Consider the following 19,918-nt stretch of genomic DNA (forward strand, 5'->3'; position numbering starts at 1 on the left):
TGCCTGCATATAATGTCATTCTCACATATTCAGCATAGTGCTGGGCGCATGGCAAATCCTAGTTTGTTGTTGTTGTTGTTGTTTTGGAACTTTCTGGGAGGTGTTTTCTTTTTTTAATATTTTAAATCTCTGGTTTGTTGAATCTGCGGATATATAGAGGGTTAACTATAATTTCTGCACCAGCCCTAGAATCAGTCATTTTTACAAGGGTGCCTGTTATAGATATAGATAGATATAGAGATAGAGATAGAGATAGAGATAGAGATAGAGATAGAGATAGAGATAGAGATAGAGATAGAGATATGTTTCTCTCTCTCTCTTCTTTTCTTTCCATTCTCCTTCCTTTCTTTCTCTGTTTCTCCTCCTCCTCCTTCTCCTCTTTCTCCTCCTCTTCCTCCTCCTCCTCTTCCTTCTCCTCCTCCTCCTCCTCCTTCTTTTTCTGCCTTTTCATTTTTTAGAATAATATTTAGAAACCAAAATCAGATGTGATTTGCTATCTCCCACTCTCTGTTTTGGCTTAGCTTTAATATTGGTCGGCCCTTGAGAACTTGATGTTTCTACCATGCAGTTTGGAGGCAGTATCTGATCTTTTATGAAGTAGTTCACTTCATCTTTTGTTTCATTCACATTTATGTAGTATATGAAGTTTACATTTGACTTCCAGATGTTTTGCTTTGTCTACTAGAATCTCTAGAATCAGACTTATATGACCACTGAAGAAAAGGCTGTTCCTTTGTTTTAGTTCAAGAACTAAGCTTTCTTCTTCAGTCTACTCAGGGGTGAGGAAAATAGAAATCCAACTAGAATTGGTAGCTCAATGCATCTACAGAATTTATAAAAATAAATTTAAAAAAGGAGCCCTGGCAAGGTGGCTCAGTTGGTTGGAGTTTCTTCCCATACACCAAAAGGTTGTGGATTCAATTCCCAGTCAAGGCACATACCTAGGTTGCAGGTTTGATCCCCGATGTGGGTGTATATGGAAGCTAACGGATTAATGTTTCTTACTCACATCAATGTTTGTCTCTCTCTCTCTCTTCCTCCCTCCCTCCCTTCTTCCCTCTCTTCTTCCCTCTTACTTCCTCTCCCTCTAAAATTAATAAATATACCCTCAAGTGAGGATTAAAGAAAACGAACAGCTAACTAGACTTCTTTTGAAGGCTCACTAAGGAGCTAGCCCTTTGAATGACACTATCAATGAAGATAAAGGTCCCTGAAGAAATCCATCAACATGACTGTGTTGTCTTGACCCTTCCAGCAGTCAGCCAGGACTCTGCATCTCATGACTAGGCTTCTCATTCCTTCCTCTTTCGGATTCCTGGAATTGGTGGCTGGAAAGACATCAGGAAAGATAGGGCACACCAGAAATGTGAAGGGGATTAAGATGTCATGTCTGCTCTTTAAGTTTTCTGAGCAGGCTTCCTCAACACCTGGGCTCCCCAGAAGAAAGGAGCATCGCAGCATTTATATGAAGATGGATGGGGGTAAACTTGCACACACTGAGCTTCCAAACAGCCCATCACAAGTGTCCTTTGTCTCTCTGGTGTCTCAAGCCCTGACAGACAGAAGGACAGGAAGTGCAGCTTTTTGTGAGGGTAAAGAGAGAATTTCATCTTCCTGGTGCATTGTTGATAGGCATTTTACAGAGGAATCGAACCCTGGTTCCTGAGATCTGTTTCTCTTGGCATTGATGTCAGTTATTCAAAAGCAGGAATCACTGAGGGTTCCAGGAGGTGAACTGCTACTCGAGAAACCATGTTGACAGGCCCTCCCTTCCATTCAGGCTTCAGTAGCTGCCATGTGTCCATCAGCCCACATCTGAGTGCTGGGGAGCGCAAAGCTTTCCTTTTTAGGGGGCAGAAGTATAGTCAAAAATGTCAACAAACTCACCTTCAATCATTTATCATTTATGCATCAGTTGTGTTTGGGGGCCACAAGCTTATGCCTGTGACAGAAAGTTGGTATTAAAGGGAGAGGACTTATTTACATTTTCTTTCAATTATTTATTTCTATTTGCTGAATATTTGAAACTGCTTCTTTAGTAGGAGAATTAATAGTTGCCTTTGGGAGAAATAAGGTTTTTCAGTGGCCTTTACATTTCTTGCATTAACATTATTTTAAGTAATTGGCATAAACCCCAGTACTGGAAAGGAGCTAATAATCGTGATTTCTGTAAAAACTATATTTGGACAAACCCAAAGAGGATGAATCATAGATTCTCCACACAGGAGCAAATGTGATTTGGCAACCCACTGACCCTATAGAATTTTTTTTTTTAAGAAGGAACTTTTTATTTCTTATCTCTGAATATAATCTGATTAGCTCTAATCATTCCATTCAGCTGAATAACACATAGGAAAAAACAAATAATCAGTAGAAGGAAGGAATGAGTAGTACCAAATATCTGATTCTTAAGTAAATTCTTACAAAATAATATTATAGTAAATGTAGCCAAGGACATATTTTATGAAATTTTGGCAGAAGTGGAACAGGAAGACCTGGCCTAGTTGTCAAGGACTCCTGTCCAAGTCTATCCTTCCCTCCATCCCTCCCACCCTCCCTCTCTCCCTTCTTTCGTTTCTTCGTTTTTCCCTTCTATTCATCCATTTACATTTATTTATGCAAAATCTTCTATTGAGGTCCCCCCAAAATATATACACATACATTGAATAATCATAAATGTGGTGTCTATTAAAATACATTTTATTTTCAAAATTGAACTAGCAGCTGTTAAAGTGTGCATACATTTTGGGGGACACCCTGCAAATACCCCTCAAAATACAGAAGTAAAGAGACAAAATACTCCCTCATGGAGCTTAAATTCTGGTAACTAGCTCTCAAGCTTATGATGCTGCAGGATTACGGTGGGTGGAAACATGCTCTACACAAAAGATTATCCCAGCACCATTCAACCGTGTCCTCCACTCATTTTGAGAAGAGAGGAAAGGTTGTCTCATTCCAAACTCTGGTAGCAAGCAAAGGGATTTTCCCCTCTTCTTTTTAAACTGAACCAGGGGCTTACTATTCAGGAATAACTCCATTATATTGTCCCACTTAGTATTTGGGGAAGAATTGTTCAAATCATATGGGAGGTGGTTCTTGAAAGCCCCAGCTAACATGAAAAAAATTAAAAAAATAAAAATCAGGAAGATTTACAATCCGAAGCCAGACTTAATAATACATAACAAATTGCAGCTCTGTTTGGGATTCTCCCTAGGTACCGTTCCTAAGGATTCCAAGTGTTTAATTGAAATTTCTTTGGGGACAGCAGCCATCATTCACTTAGGCATTATATTTATATTTGTGTGCAGAGGAAGGAAGTCAAAGGGCTAATAGACTGAGTGAGCAGAATGGCTGCTTTTCAGCTGCAGGCCCTGAAGAGCCAGCAATTCTCAGAGGAGTGCTTATCCAGGAGACAGCTTGCTTCTGTTGTCCTCTGGGGACCAGGGGAGGAGAACAGAGATGTGACTGACAGCTGTTTCTTCCTAGACGGAGACAGAACTCCTGATCCCGGTGCTGCCTGTGTAATCAAACTGTTCTCAGTCTAGAGAATTAAAACACCTCGAGATGGGAAAGTGTTCTGGTCTAGATTTATTCTTAGAAAGGCTGTTCGTTTTACCCTGATGGTTAGCATAGAATAGTTTAGTCCCAGGGCACTTGTGCCTTCATGATTTCCAAACAAAAGTTAATGAGTAACTATTATTCAAGGCATATTTTAGCCATTAAATTCATGATAGAATCAAAAGAAAAGTCACAGTGTTTTAATAATTCTCCTTTCAATTTATGAAACACGAGTCATTGATTAGCTTTGAATAGTGTATTCCACAATCTATATATCTTAAGAGTTAACGCTGTTATTTTATTCTGTGCTGTTGTTTTATTCTAGGTTTTACAGGTGCAGTTTTTACCTACATACAGAGAAGTGCTTACATATAACCACCTTAATTTTTAGCAGGTTTACTGAGGTATAATTTACACATCATAATATCCTCCAATTCCAAGTGTACAATTGCATGAATTTGAGTAAATTAACAGAGGTGGACACTTATCACCACTATACAATTTTAGAACATTTCTATCATCCCAAGAGGATTTTTCATGCTCATTTGCTCACAGCTCCTTTCCCAGACAACTGGTTTAATGTTAAGGGTTATAATGAACATTATCATGGTCTATGCTTATCTCCCAAAGGGTCAAGGTTTCGTTTCCTTGGATGTGGACTCTAGTCTGTATGTTGAATATTGTAGATATTATCATCCTTATTTGATACGTGGGGACATTGGAACTTGGAGAAGCTGGAGGATTGGGACTTTGTCTTGTCTGATTGCAAAGCCCCTGTGCACTGGGAGACACAGTTACTCCTAGTCTGAAAGTGAGCTGGATCTTAATAGATGTTGGAGATTAATAAAAGATTATTTTATGTGTATATATAGCATTTCACTTTTCTAATTTCTCAATTATCTTATTATTAGAATATACATAATTTGTGCACATGGACAGGGGTGGGCAAAAGTAAGTTTACAGTTTTGAATATGCAAATCACAGTTTATTATTGTATTATGTATTCATTAATTACTGCATTATTGTATAATTGTCATATTTTATTAACTGTAAGCCTACTTTTGCACACCCCTGTATATGTATGTATACATATATACATAGCATGTCTCTGTTTATTTTGGGTTGTGTTAGGGTTTGATGGCTAGTAAAAAATATGTTATCATCACTTTTCTCATATGTATGAGAACATCTCAAAAAGATTTTGTCATTGAAAGATAAAATTGCTAATATTGAAATACAATATTGTAATATTATATATGAACCAGTTAATTCATTATGTTAAAATTTTTATTTGGAGATATATGTGTTAGAGTTTTCTACTTTCAAATTGTAGTAACAATAATCAGAAATCTAACAGATGACATATCAGAATGGTGCTAAATTTTATTAATTTGGACCAGTAAGGATTTTAATAAAAACTCAGACACGCACTCATGTCATTGCAACAGAAATTAATGTATGATGGTAGGAACTTCTTTGGAGCTGTAAAAATCTGAGTTCCTGCTTTTTTCCCCCTCCCTCCCCTCTTCCCTCCCTCCTTCTCTCTCTCTTTGACTTTCTACAAAAGGTGCAAAGTTTTTTTGTTTTTTTTTAATATATACACTAGAGGCCTGGTGCACAAAATTCGTGCACGGGTAGGGTCCCTAGGCCTGACCAGTGATCAGGGCTGATTGGGGCCTTCCAGCTGCTGGCAGGGGCCTTCCTTCTGCGCTGCCCCCCTGGTGGTCAGTGCACGTCATAGTGAGTGATCAAACTCATGAACTCCGGAGGGGACACTTTGCATATTAGCGATAGATAGATAGATAGATAGATAGATAGATAGATAGATAGATATAGATATAGTTATAGAGATAGATATTATGTGTGACAATTATTTAAAGTTAATAAATTTTTATTTAAGGTATTTCACATGTTCTGATTCCTTCCACTGCCTTAGTTCCTCCTGAGGTTGAGGCTTAATTCCTTTTAAAAAGAATGTTTGCTCAATTCAGTGGTCATGTCAGTAAGTCCTATAATCAATGGGACCCGATTTTTCAAGTAATTCACTTTGGGGCCACTGTTAGGGTCAGAGTAGATGGATCTGCCTGATCTCTCAAGTTCAGACACCCTCTAAACATGAGTGAGTTCAAATCACAGTCATTCCTAAGGCATCACCCCCCTAGAACAGTACAGATCTTCAGGCTAGCCAAATACCTGCAAATCCAGACACTGTGTTCTCAAGATAAAACCCATGACATTCATATGCCTGTCTCCTTTTCAGGCCATTCTATTTTCTGTCCAGTGTTTTTGAACTTTGATACCCTCTTTTTAGACAGAAGCAGTTTCTTCAGTATATTCCTGTTTTAACTATGCATTCATCTTCTTTGTCATTCAGAACTTCCTGTGAAATAATTATTCTCCACCAGTTTGATATCACATTCATCACCAGATTCAAGATACGTTGCAACCCCATCCTCTCTGCTGACTCTTCAGTGGGAGAGATAGATCCACTGTCATCCAAGTGTTTATATCTATGACTGTCAGGGTCTTTTTCTTCTAAATCTTCACCAGCATTCATCTGTTTTGAGGATCCCTTGAGGTGGTATTCATACTTCAGTTTTTCAAAATAGTTGAAAACTCCTCTTGCCATTGTTGGTTTGAAGGTTAAACTTTTTCTCCAAAGTAATGGTTTTCTTCCAGTCTCTGATTCTAAAAGAGGAAGTGAGGTCTCTTATCTTTAAATTGTTTCTTATTTATTTGTGGTTTAGTGTTTTTCCTTCCTTTTGTTTTTCCCTTGGTCTTCCTGTTGGCTTATATATCCTCTTTTTACATTTCTTTTTCTTGAATCTTTCAAAAATAGCTTTTATTTTTATTTATTTTAATATGTATTTTTTATTGTTGACAGTATTACAGATAGCCCCCATTTGTCCCCTCTTTGCCCCCTCCACCCAGCCTCTGCCTCACCCCAGGCTTTCACCACACTATTAACTGTGTCCATGGGCTATGCATATATGTCTATACGTTTTTGCTGTGGTTTTTGTTTTGCACCCCTGGAACATTTCTTTATTTTTATTTTTTATTTTTGAAAGTATTACAGATGTTCCCTTTGTTTGTTTGTTTGTTCCCCCCCCATTCCTAATCCACCCCCCTCCTAAGCATTCACCACTCTATTGTCTACGTTCATATATGCGTATAAGTTTCCCAGTCAATCACTTCCCACACATCTCCAATCCCTGCCTTCCCTCTGAAATGTGTCAGTCTGTCCCATGCTTCTATGTCTCTGGGTCTATTATGTTCATCAGTTTATTTTGTCCATTAGATTCCACATATGAGTGACATCATGTGATACTTGTCTTTCTCTGACTGGCTTATTTCACTTAGCATGATACTCTCCAGGTCCCTCCATGCTGTTTCAAATGGTAAGAGTTCTTTCTTTTTACAGCTGCATAGTATTCCATTGTGTAAACATAGCTTTTAAAGTCAATAGTCTTGGTTCTAAAGAGGAGGCACTGGGTGAATCTCTTGCTGGAGCACTTTCAAGTGAACTGACACATATTCTAATAGGATTTCTTTGCCTCCATTTAGGTGATTAGGAACACATTGAGTTTTAAATAAGCTCCTACCCAAGGAAGAGATATCAGTTCGATTTTCAATATCTGTAGCTGAATCAGATGCTGTTATGTAGTCCAGATAATCCATTTCTGATTCGTATTCTCCAAGTCCCTCTCAAAATTGTTATTCATCACTTGTTCCTTTCACCAATTTCCACCCAACTCGGCAGATGGCTTGCACCAACAAGCTCTTGCTCAGTATAGGCCTCAGCTGCATCCTGGCTACCTGCAACCCACCCTAGAAGGTCATCCAGGAACCCCCGACTTCAGCACTCCCAGGCAACAACTGCCTGCCTCTGCGACTGTGCAGAAGAAAAGACCAATTCTTGCTTTTCTGTTTACCATTTTGTTGTCCTTTAGCGGGTCATGTAATTTCCCCTTCTCCTGTGTCATTTCTTACAAAACAGGTCTGACTAAATGGCAATTATTGGCTTAAGAAGTTCTCAACAGGAAGTCAATGTTGTCTTTTGGATCAAGTAGTTGTGTAACTTCCCTATAAAACACAGCTTCAAACATTTCAATATGGACTGCATTATTTGGAGTAAATCTAGCTGATGGAACCAGGGAACCTACATGAAGGATCATTAACCAAAATTAATTCCTCATTCCTGTGACATCAGAAATCACTAATTCTGATGACCAGGTTCATGTTCTCCAGGTGGGAACCCTGGGAATAAGGTTTCTCTCATCTCCCGGCACTGCCATCTTAAATTTTTCATTGCCAGTATCCCCTGCATCGTAAGGGGAAGAGAACATAGAGAAGGATCATTTGTTCTAGGCTCTCTGACCTTTAAGTGGCACACGTCACTTTCACATCACTGGGTTGACAAGAATTGGAGCCACACGACCTGATGGAGATGCAATGGGAACAGGGAGCGATAGTTCCTGGTGGGCAGCCACTGTCTAGCAGCGTTCTCTACCATGGAAAGGGAAACACTAAGGTGGACAGTTAATTCACTCTCACACCAAGTCTCCAGGCAGAACATTAGACACAAGCTGACCCTGACACCTAGTGGAGACTGGAACCTTGGGTCAGTTAGGTATTGGGAGAATTGGTGGTGAAGAACTTGGTTTCTTCACTTGAAAATGTAGTCTGAATTATCTGTTTTCAAAAGTTTTCTGGCCCCCAATCGTTATGTAAGTAAAATGACAGCTCTGGCAGATGGGCATTGGGAGGGCCAGGTCCTTCTCACTCCAGCGGGCACTCAGCAGAATCCCCAGGGGTCATGGGTGGGCACTGGAGGAGATGATTGCAGGATCCTTCCTCTGTCAACATCCCCTGATTTAAGGTTCTTATTCTCTCCATTCTGTTTTATTAAGAAAGGCTTATTTAAATGATCACTATAGAAAGTCTGGATCAGAGACTAAAGACTCGCAGCCCAAAGACCTATTTTATTTGGACTGTACCTTTATAGAATTACATGTTTTGGGCCACCATTTATAAATCAGTAAAAAAATATATAGAATTCACGTTTTTCTAGAAAAAGTGCAAGATCCGGCAACTTTAATTCCACCTCCTTGAGTGGCAGAAATCTACTGGTTCTGAATGCCAGACTCTCTTCCCTTTATCTTTTTCTTTTTTTTTAATGTATTTTTATTGATTTCAGAGAGGAAGGGAGAGAGAGAGAGAAACATGAGTGATGAGAGAGAATCACTGATCGGCTGCCTCCTGCACCACCCCCACTGAGGATTCAGCCCTCAACCCGGGCATGTTCCCTGACCAGGAATTGAACTGTGACCTCTTGTTCACAGGTCCATGCTCAAGCACTGACCCATGTCAACCAGCTCTTCCCTTTTTCTCCAGGCCGCCTCCACTCCTTACTGCCCTTTACACTGGCTGACTTAGCTCTTTTGTGGTAACTGCTTAGCTTCTGTAAATCATTTAAATTTACAGAATATGATCTCATGGAAAACTGTGTGCCCTCTTTGAAATTTTTATATTTTTCAGGCAAGCAGATAATTATTGAAAACTTATGAGCACGAATAAATTGAATCTCCATGCTCAATTGTTCTGTTTTTTAATAGAAGGTTCTACTGTATGGTCCTCTGTTTTGGCAAGACATTTATTTATTCAATGAATTTTCCACAATAATTATTCCCCATTGCCTGTGTGACTCCCTATAGCCTTTTGGCTTAGAGGGTTTTAGGCTTCTGTTCTGAGTTAATTTAAGTAGTGATTTTCTCTTGTCAGACAAAGGTTCTACATAGCAACAATATATATGACAAAAGATATAATGGCACTTTTTTTTAAAAATCGCAAATCTTTTTCTTAGAGTTGTAGCTAATAACGGCTTTCAGAAGATGTGTAGTGAAACTTTGACATATGTCATGGTTGTCAAAGTCAGCATTAACACAAAATAATAAGTTATTTAATATAGGATTCAACTTTATTATTTTTTCAAGTAAGCTGTCTATCACCAAGTTCTGAAGTGGATTTCTTTAAAGTCTCCCTGTCTCCAGAGAAAAGGGGGGGGAAAGGCAGCGTGTCCCTGGACAGGATCTATGACTCATTATGTCAATCAAACCCCACTTCAGAAGGGAATAAAGAGATTTGTATCTCAAAGCTGCGCATAACAACTCCTCGGCTTTTCATTTCATATTTATGAGCGGGTTTACTTTGAAGTGTTTATCAGCCAATGCGCAGAAACATGAGGGAGCCTTGCCTGAAACCACACTCCGGCGTCTAATCTGCGATGCGTGCTGAGCAGCCTGGCTCACCTACGCATGCTGTGCGAAAATAAATACCTAAATAAACTTTTTGTTATTGAAGGTCTTGGAGCCATGTCTTTATATGAACTATAAAAAAAGAATAAATGATGCTGAACATTTTGAAATCGGTGTAACACGGCAAACCTGGCTCCGTGATGTGTAAAAATAAGGGAGGGGCAGATAATTGCCTGCTTGAAATAAAACCAAGTAAAATGCAGAAAAATTAAAATACACAAATATTTACATATAGTTCTCATATGGTCTAAGTCCTTGGGTCTGAGTGACCATACAATGGCAGTGAGTAGTACTAAGTGTCTCTTTTAAAAAAAAAAATTTTTTTTTTAAGATGTAGTTCTTAGAAAGGTTGGAGAGATGTCAAAAGTACTAAGTAGAAAGCTGTTTTGCATTTTTATTTGGATTTTTAAATATATAAAAACAAGTAGAAGGAAAGTCAGGGAAGATGAAGAAGGGGGATATATAAGTATACATTCTTTATGAATAAAACTGGTATATTTTTTGCATGTTTAACTGACCTGTGTATCTTTGATTAATTATTTCCACAAATGTTTATTGAGCAGCTACTACACTAGGTCCTGGCTTTACAATAGTAAAGGTCAGTCAGAGTTGCTGAGGAGGACCCGATGTGTAAGGGGAGACTGAGAAGTCAAAGTCAATGTCAAGTTCACATATTGTTACGTCCTTGACCCAGGGATGCTCAGTTCTCTACTCCTTTATGTTAGATTTCATATGCATATGCTCATTTATTTATAGCAAAAAGGGTGTTTAAAATATAAGCCTAGCCCGGCCAGTGTGGCTCAATGGTTGAGCATCAACCCAAGAGGTCACAGTTGGATTCCAGGTCAGGGCACATGCCCGGGTTTCAGGCTCAATCCCCAGTAGGGGGTGTGCAGGAGGCAGCTAATCGATGATGTTGCTTCTCTCTCATCATTGATTCTCCCTCTTCTTCTCCCTTCCTCTCTGAAATCAATAAACATATATTTTGAAAAAGGAAAAAAAAAAGAAAGAAAGAAGCCTTATTCACTTTGACAGTCTACCAAATGTTTCATTGATTTCAAAAGTTGGGGAAAAAAGAAAATCTAGGAGTCCATAAGCCATCCTCTTAGAAAAGGGTTACTTTCTTCTTTTGCCCTTTTTCTACAGATTTTTCAAAGAGTGTCCCACCACCCTGCCCACCTTCATGTATCCCAGTTAGGAAAAGTGGCTGTGATGCCTAGTCTCTCATGAGAAATCTACATATATAAAAGGCTAATATGCTAATTGTCTGACCGTTCAACTTTAGACAGTTCTACCGGTAGCTATGACGCACACTGACCACCAGGGGAAAGATGCTCAATGCTCAGGCATGGAAACATGTAACAGACTAATGAATCTCAAAGGGAAGGGGATAAGGGGAAGGGTGGGAAGAGATTAACCAAAGATGTTATATGCATATTACAGGCCTGGTGCATGGATTTGTACACAGGTGGGGTCACTCAGCCTGGCCTGTGCCCTTTTCTATCCGGGACCCCTCGGGGAATGTTGGATTGCCAGTTTTGGCCCGATCCCTGCAGGCCAGGCTGAGGGACCCCCCCAGTGCACGAATCCATGCACAGGGCCTCTAGTATTATATAATCACAGTAGCTTAAAAGGGAAAATCTTTAGGCTTAACTAGAAAGCATGGCATGTGAGATGCCACAAGAACTTTGGAGCCAAAAAGGCAAATACATGAAGCCTATTCCACCTACACTTTTTGTGGCCTTAGGGATGTTATTTATTCCTTTTGAGCCTAATGCCTTCTCCCTACTTTTGTTCGGAAGATTATATGAGCATTTGTATAAAGTGTTTGTGACTTAGTCTTGGCACATACTATACAAACAATAAATATTTAGCCATAAATGCAGGTTAAATGAATGGCTGAAGGATGCCAGCTCTTCTTGATCCCACGTTTTAATTTTAAAAAGAAACTGAGGACTCAGAGATTGAAGGAGCTTACCCAAGTTCATGTTTGCCACCCATAGTCATGTTTTCTAGAGAAAAAAGAAATATGATTACTTTCCCCCTACATCTGTCTTCTCACCCATCAATGTAAGTGCGGTGGGAAATAAATCCATCAGGAATAAGATATGATATCATGATTGTATATTTATGTGTTGATCTCACTTGCAATCACCAGTAGCAGGACACAGTTTTCCCATCTCTATATCCCGGTCAGTTCTCAGCACACCTTTTTGTCCTTTTGTAGAACTGAATTGAATTAATCAGTTGGAGACATGAGGGGTGGGTGCCCTTGGGTGTATGTGAGCCCTACGATGGCAGCAATTCTTGGGAAGACTAAAGTACAAAGAAGCATAAAACCTGCCAGATAGGCAGGCACGTCAAGCATAACAGCTCTGCGGGGTGTGTTCCTGTTAAGGCTGATGGATAGGTTTTCTGAAAGGACTATTTTGATTTCCTTATCCGAATGGAGATTGAGCACATGGCACACGAGAGTGATTTGGACCCAATTCTAAGAAGAAATTGAAGCAAGAAATAAGTGTTTGAAATAATCTTCTATTGCTGATCCCTAAATAACTTGAATTAATGAGGCCCCACACCCCTTGTGACATGGGCACAGGGGACTTATGGCAGCGAAGCAGCAATTTCCCCGGTGGCTCTTTCACAGGCTAGGGGGGTGCATACAGATTCAGTGTCCCCCTTGAAAGCAAAGCTCCGCTAACAAGGGAAAGGTTGTCTCAGGTGAAGCCTCACCATGTGCCAGGTGGTACAGGTGATTCCCACAGACCAAAGAGAAGAGTCTCAACAGAAGACAACTAAGTGTCCTGTTGGCTTTCATTGCCTGTCATTCTAGAAAAGCCATAGTTTTCCTGGGTAAAGTTGGTGGGTTGTTTTTTTTTTTATTTTTTTTTTTAATTGTTTTTATTGATTTCAGAGGGAAAGGGAGAGAGAGATAAAACATCAATGATGAGAGAGAATCATTGATTGGCTGCCTCCTGCATGCTCCCTACTGGGGATTGAGTTATGTGCCCTAACCGGGAATCAAACCCTGACCTCCTGGTTCATAGGTCAATGCTCAATCACTGAGCCACGCCAGCTGGGCAAAAGTTGGCCTTTTAAGAAGAGAGCAATCTGCCAGCAATGACCCTTGATTTAAAAAAAAAAAAAAAGACAAAGAGACACACCTCACTTCTCAGCTCTGACAGAGGCATGCTTTGTGACTTTGAGAAGCCCAGCAACCTCCATTTCTCTGCTACGAGGGGAAGGTAATTCTTACACTTTCCAAGGATGATATTAACTCCTAAAACAGTTTGCTTTGAAAATCTTCATTAAGTGAGCTCTCTGGATACCAAACAGAAGAGATAGAGAGTAGAGTCGGGTCGCTGGATTGTGAGAGATATTTTGGGGAAATGAGGAAGGGCCAAGGAATTGGTCTGTGATGACTAAACATTTGTTCCACTAATGAGAGGAGGCAGGTGACATTAGTGCTGGGCAGCCTCTGCCAGAACACCTGGAGACGGAAACCAGGCCCTGTCCCTCCGCCTCTCAAACAGCCAGGTGGCCGGAGCATTGGGTGTTGATGTAGGGAAGATGTCCTCTCGGCATTGCAGGCTGACAGCACTGTTAGAGCACGATCCGAATTTCTTATTAAAAGCCTGTGAGGACGGTGGTGGGTAGATTCCTTGTAACTGAGGCCTTCCACCAGGTAGGGGTTGCATGGAGGAAGCAGAGCTGCACTGGCCCAGCCACGTTTGCCTTGGCCTGCCCCTCCTCCCTAAAACACATTTAAAATGATATTTTACCACTGTAAAGACAAATTTATTACAGTATAAATTAAATCATTTTCTATAAACAAAATATTTACTTTTTTTCTGGTTTTAAAACAAATTATACCATTTTCATAAGCCCCTAAAAGCATTATGGGCCCTAGTGACTATGTCTATTATGCTTACTGGAGAAGGTGGCCCTGGTCCTATTGAAACTGACATTTTTGTTGTTTTTCCATTCACTCATGAATCTAAAAACGTGAATTTCAGCCCTGGTCTGTTTTTCTCAGTGGTTAAAGCACCAGCCCTCCATCCAAAGGGTTTGGAGTTTGATTCCTGGTCAAGGGCATGTACCTGGGTTATAGGTTCAATCCCATTTGGGGCACGTGCAGGAGGCAACCAGTGGGTCTGTCTCTCTCACATCAATGTTTCTCTCCCTTTTACTCTCTCCCCCTTCTCCCTCCCTTCCACTCTCTCTCTAAAGATCAATGGAAAAAATATCCTTGGGTTAGTATTAAAAAAAAAAGTGAATTTCAGTGTTTTGAGATAAAGACCTCTTTTCTTAAAGATGGTGCCTCCATCTGACGAAAAGTACAACTTTTCACATACTGTTTAATTTCTGTGGGTTCATAATTCATAGTTACAATTTACACTTAATTTGGTCCACATATAACATCACCCTAATTGCTCTCTTCCCACCCCCAACATAACAGACATGCTTTTCTAAGAACAATGTCTTTACACTGCATTTAATATTGTCTCATTTCTGAAAGCTGAATCTAGTCACCATAATTTAATTTTTTCCATGTGAATCAAGGCAGCCCTAGTGAATGATGAATGAGTTCAGTGTTAACGTGTGCATTGTAATACATTTGTTCCCAGAAGTTTTTGAAGTTTATTAAATTTCAAGTGGTTCCTCAATTCCACTTGCAATTGTACTAAACTGTCTGGTCTATGCATTGCCTTACTCTTCTAGCTGTCAGCTTCGTTCCCTCTACTCTCCCCCAAACCTATATAGCACCTCCTCCCCATCCTCGATTGGAGGCAAACTCCAAAATCAATTCGCCCCAATTGCACCCAGATGCTTTGCATTCCTGCCTATTACAGGTTTGGATAACTTTATCTGTACAACCTCATGAGCATGTAACTGAGGCCTTCATTGTACCTATTTTATAGATGAGGAGACAGAAGATTCAGGGGTGTCCGTTAACTTGCACAAGATCAAACCTTACATAGTGAAGTAGGGATTCACACTCCGGGTCCCTTGCTTCTGAGGTGTTTTTAACTACAGGGATAAAGAGTGTTTCTCCTAGGAAGAAAAGAGCACACATTTTCTGGCAGCATATTCAACATGTAATGATTTGGTTGCATTTACTTTTTTTTTTTTTAAGACTTTTTTAGAGCATTTTAAAGTTCATGGCAAAATTGAGTGAAAGGTACAGAGCTTTCCCATCTCCCCTATATGCACAGCCTGCCCCGTTATCAGCATTCCCCACTGCAGTGATAAACATTTGTTACAACTGATGAGCCCACACTGACACATCATCATCACCCAAAGTCCATAAGGGGCATTAGGGTTCATTCTTGGTGTACGTTCTGTGGGTTTAGACAAATGTATAATGACGTGTATCCATCATTATAATATCATAGAGAGTATTTTCACTGCCCTAAAAATCCTCTGTGCTGCCCAGTCCTCTCCCCCTGTGCGACCCCTGTGAACCACTGACCTCTTCACTGTCTCCACAGTTTTGCCTTTTCCAGAATGTCATGTAGTTGGAATCATGCATACACAGCCTTTTCAGGTTGGCTTCTTGCACTTAGGAATATGCACTTAAGATTCCTCCAGGTCTTTTCATGGTTTCATAGCTCATTTCTTTTTAATGCTAAATAATATTTCATTGTCTAGATGAACCACAGTTTAGTAATTCATTGGTTGCATTTAGGTACTTTTGTTTCATAACGTTAACCCTGATTGACTGGGACTTAAAGAGGCATGCAAGCAAAGGCGTTTCTTTGTAGTCTAATTCAAAATATAATCATGAACATTTTAAATGTCACGACTCAATAAGGAAAATTATGATATTGTAAATATTTTAAGGTATGAAATAGAGATGGTCTGATCCAAGGCTTAGATTTTTAAATTGTTTTAAATTTTAGAAAAAAGCTTTATGTCACAGAAGAGTACAGTAAATGAAGTACATAATACTCATCACTTGTAATTATCATGTGTTATTATTTTGTTACATTTATTTCAGACCCCCTTTTCCCCATTGCATTCTTTCCTCTGCATCTCCAGAATGAATTGCTGTTAAGAATTTGGTGCATATATTTCCAGGTCAAATTTATCCTATTAGTGTATGTGTCTCTATAAACAACATACAGCACTCATTATATTTTTCCTATTGTGCTTTAGTAACTGACCTTTGGGTTTTGAGATCTATCTCTATTAAAACTAAGACTCCTTTATGATAATTCTTTACTCATGAAATTGTCATTTTGTGGCAAAACATGGTCAGTGTTAGAGGTTTGTAGAGCCTGTGGGTTTCTCAGGAGACTTATTCCTTCCAAAATAAGCAGTGTAGCAACTAAATTACTTAACACATCTAACTTTGGTGACAGTTTTATAGGGACAGTATGCAGATCTTTTTTAAAAAGTCATCAGTTGATGCCTGTGGATATGCCAAAATTCTCGTAAAGCTGTTGTCTCCATTGCAGGTGAACACATCCATCACGTGCTGAAAATAATGCTCGTAAGGCCCTTTGGTTGATGGCTGTAACCACATTGGGAATGATGTAGCTCAGTGAGGAGGTTGTCTCCAGTATTGCTGAAACTGATCAGTTACAGCAGCACTCTCACCATGAGCATAATAAGAGTGCTGATGGTGGAGTCTTTCAGCTGTGATGACATGGGACTCTCTTACCCCACTGTGCAAGCTTCTGTATTCTGTTCCTGAATTTCTTTTTGACATTGAATTTATGTGACTCAACAACTCTCTGTAAGTCAACAGCTGCCAGATGCTAAATGTAATTAAGGCTTTACATGTATTTGTAACCTAGGACATGTGTTAGGAACACAGGAAGCAAGGTGGGAGAGGAAGAAAAGGGAAACTCTTGACTCAGTTTCAGTTATCCTCTCCCTATTTCACGGATGCTAACAGGCACTAAGAAACTATGGTCTGCAAGCTCAACGGCTGGATGCTTTGCATGGTTTTAGACAAGTACCTAAACCCTAACAGTGATTGGTGGATGATGGAGTAGTTGATTTAATGAATCAATTGATTTACAAATAAGAGTATATCATTAATATTTCCCCCTAAATATGTTTGGTTACAATGTAGACGCTGATTAGTTGCTAAAGCAAAAATACCAGCTATACATACATTTACCTGGTGATGGACTGTGATCTATCTCACTAGTTGTCAGTCTGTGGATGAGTTAATTAACTGCTGAGATCTAGAATAATCCTTCCATGATGGGAGAGTCAAAATGTTTTCCAAACATCAAGCACATGACAGAGACAGGGACCTTCATGAGTGCTAAGAATGCCAATGGCATGTGCTTCTGTCAAAATTTCAGTTAAATTTGGTAGCTTCTCTACTCACATATCAAACATTCCCTGTATTACTTTGGGAAGGTAGGATATTACATCACTTAATGGAATAAACATTAAATATAAATATATGCAGTTTAACTGGAAAAAAGATTTAATTTGTATAGTTGTAGAAAAATTTGAAAATGGAAGCATGCCTGTCATTTTGTAGTTTTACACTTACTAGTAACATAATAATAGTAGTAATCTATATATATAAAAATCTAAGTGACCATCTGACCATTCAACTGTCCAACTGGTAGCTATGACACCCACTGACCACCAGGGCAGCAGACACTCAACACAGGAGCTGCTGAGCTGCCGTGACTTGGCAGCTGCGGTTCTCAGGTGATGCACCCAGAACCAGAGAGGAGGGTGCCCAGTTTTGGGGTGTCACCTGAGACCTGCCCCCTTGGGATATGTTGGAGAGCCAGGCCAAAGGACCCCCCTGGTGCACCGTGCACCAGGCCTCCTCTAGTAATAATAATAATAGCTAATATTTATTGCCTTCTTACTTTGTTGTGAAATGCTCTCATATATATACCCATGCACAATTACTATATGAGGCGAGTAGTTCTCACAGTACGTAAATCTCTAAGCAACTAAAACAAAACAAAATAAGAACTTAAAATGAGCTAAAGACAATAATCTAAAGATTGATTTGCAAGATCACAGCAGGTCTTCATTGAGAGCAAGGGCTGTTATCAGAGTGCAATTAGGAGACTGGACCTTGGGTTTTGAGCAAGAAAGAGGACCTGAAACTGAGATTCTTGCAATAAGCAAGAGACTTGAGAAGAGATATGTGGTTAATAGTACCATGGGGCCTAGAGAGAAGCAAATACAGCAATTTCAGGACACAAGGATCATTAATTTAGGCCTCTGTGATTTTTAAAAATTAAAATAAACCAATCTCAACTAAAATTAAATATAATTAAGTACATAAAAATACACCTTCATAATTAAGAGCAAGCAAAGCAACAAACAACCAATTTTGATCTTTAAAGTCCTAAAACATTAGAATTTGTCAAATACATACTTTCAACTGTGTATAATATACAGATTAGCAAGTAATAGAAGCAGAAGCACTGAACAGAAACACTTCAAAAGCTATAATAGTTTTTAAAGGAAATGCATAATTGCCTAAATTTTAAAAATGTTTAGTATATGTAGTAAATATGAGATCAGGCACAATTAAAGAAAGAATTAGTCAACTGAAAAAAATAACCAAAAGAAATTAGCAAGAGACAATATAGAGAAAAAAAGATCAAAAATATAATAGAGACATTTAGAGAAAGGGATAGTATTTAGTTTAATTACTGAGAAAATACAGAAAGTAGAAGTAAGTATTTAAGAGGCAATGGCAGAGAAATATTTAGAATAAAGAAATTATTAATTCCGAGAAATTGGAGCATGATATATATCAAGCAAGAATAGAATTCTAAATAGACTGATATAATTATGCTCTCTAGCCAAGTGCAATTATATTAGGAGTAACAAACAAAAATATCAACAAACTATCTGAATACATTTATAAACTTAAGTTCAATAGAAATATGAAAATATTTAGATCAAAACAGTAATAAAAATACCATGAATGAAGAGTTGGGCGCCCTAACCGGTTTGACTCAGTGGATAGAGCATTGGCCTGCGGACTGAAAGTTCCCAGGTTCAATTCCAGTCAAGGGCATGTACCTTGGTTGCGGGCACATCCCCAGAGGAGGTGTGCGGGAGGCAGCTGATCAATGTTTCTCTCTCATCGATATTTCTAACTCTCTATCCCTCTCCCTTCCTCTCTGTGAAAATCAATAAAATCTATTTTTTTTTAAAAATGAGTTGGGTGTGATGTGGTGAAAGTGGTCCTTAGAGAGTAATATATAGCCTGGAATGCTTAACAAAAGAAGAATGGCTGGACAATAATGGCATAAAGAGCAAAAATTTAAATATATTTTTTAAAAAACAATGGCATGAACTCAAAGGCGGGGAAAGCAATAATTTGTAAACAGAAAGGAAGAATTAAAATAATGTTTTTTGAAGGACAGACATAATCATTGGTGAAAACAATCTAGCTAAAAGAAAGAAGGCACAAACAAATCATGTCAGGAATGAAAATGAAGACAGCAAACAACAAATCTAGCGGACATTGAAAGGACTCAGAAATACTTGGAAAACTATTCCAATCCATTTGAAAACATAGCTGAAATGGGCACATTCCTCAAAAACTGTATTGTTTCAAAACTTCCTAAATCAACTCAAGAAAAAGTAGAAAATGTTAATAATTTTATAGTAATAAACCAAAATCACAGCAAGTCTCTTCCTCTCTATACTGATGGTCACCTAATACCCACAATTTGCTGTGTAGTTACTCTGTGGCAGGCAATGTTCTAAGCATTTCTACCTGCCTTACCTAATTCAGGCCTCACAACAAGCCTATGAACGTAGGTGCTATTTTTTGCATCCCCTTTATAGATGAGTAAATGTAGACTCACCAGAACGAATGAATTCTAAGAATATATATATGGTCAACGAGTATTTTTAAAAGAGACACTGGAACTCCCACGTTAACCCTAGGCTGTATATATAGTGACTGTTTGATAGGGCTGCTGTCCTAATTAATTAGAAAACTATATAAAAGCATTTTGGACTGTGCCTGCCACACTATGAAGTCCTCAGTAAGCTAATCTAGTAACTGTTCTCAGATATAGGACAGCCAG

At 39.0% G+C, this 19,918-nt stretch overlaps 1 protein-coding gene and 1 pseudogene across 5 annotated transcripts in view; one reads left to right on the top strand and one right to left on the bottom strand.

The window, feature by feature from the left end:
- The window catches only part of TENM2 (teneurin transmembrane protein 2), a gene marked incomplete at both ends in the record, with an annotated part of 890,113 nt that overhangs the window by 42,315 nt on the left and 827,880 nt on the right, over window positions 1-19,918 (top strand). The gene's annotated exons all lie outside the window — the stretch shown is intronic.
- On the bottom strand, window positions 5,925-7,236 carry LOC307100275 (TATA box-binding protein-associated factor RNA polymerase I subunit D-like; annotated as a pseudogene). The gene is made up of 2 exons: window positions 7,161-7,236; window positions 5,925-6,397 (listed from the first exon to the last, which is right to left on the bottom strand). The product of its transcript is annotated as a TATA box-binding protein-associated factor RNA polymerase I subunit D-like (transcript).

The sequence above is a fragment of the Cnephaeus nilssonii genome, assembly GCF_951640355.1.
Source record: "Cnephaeus nilssonii genome assembly, chromosome: 5".
NCBI lineage: Eukaryota > Metazoa > Chordata > Mammalia > Chiroptera > Vespertilionidae > Cnephaeus > Cnephaeus nilssonii.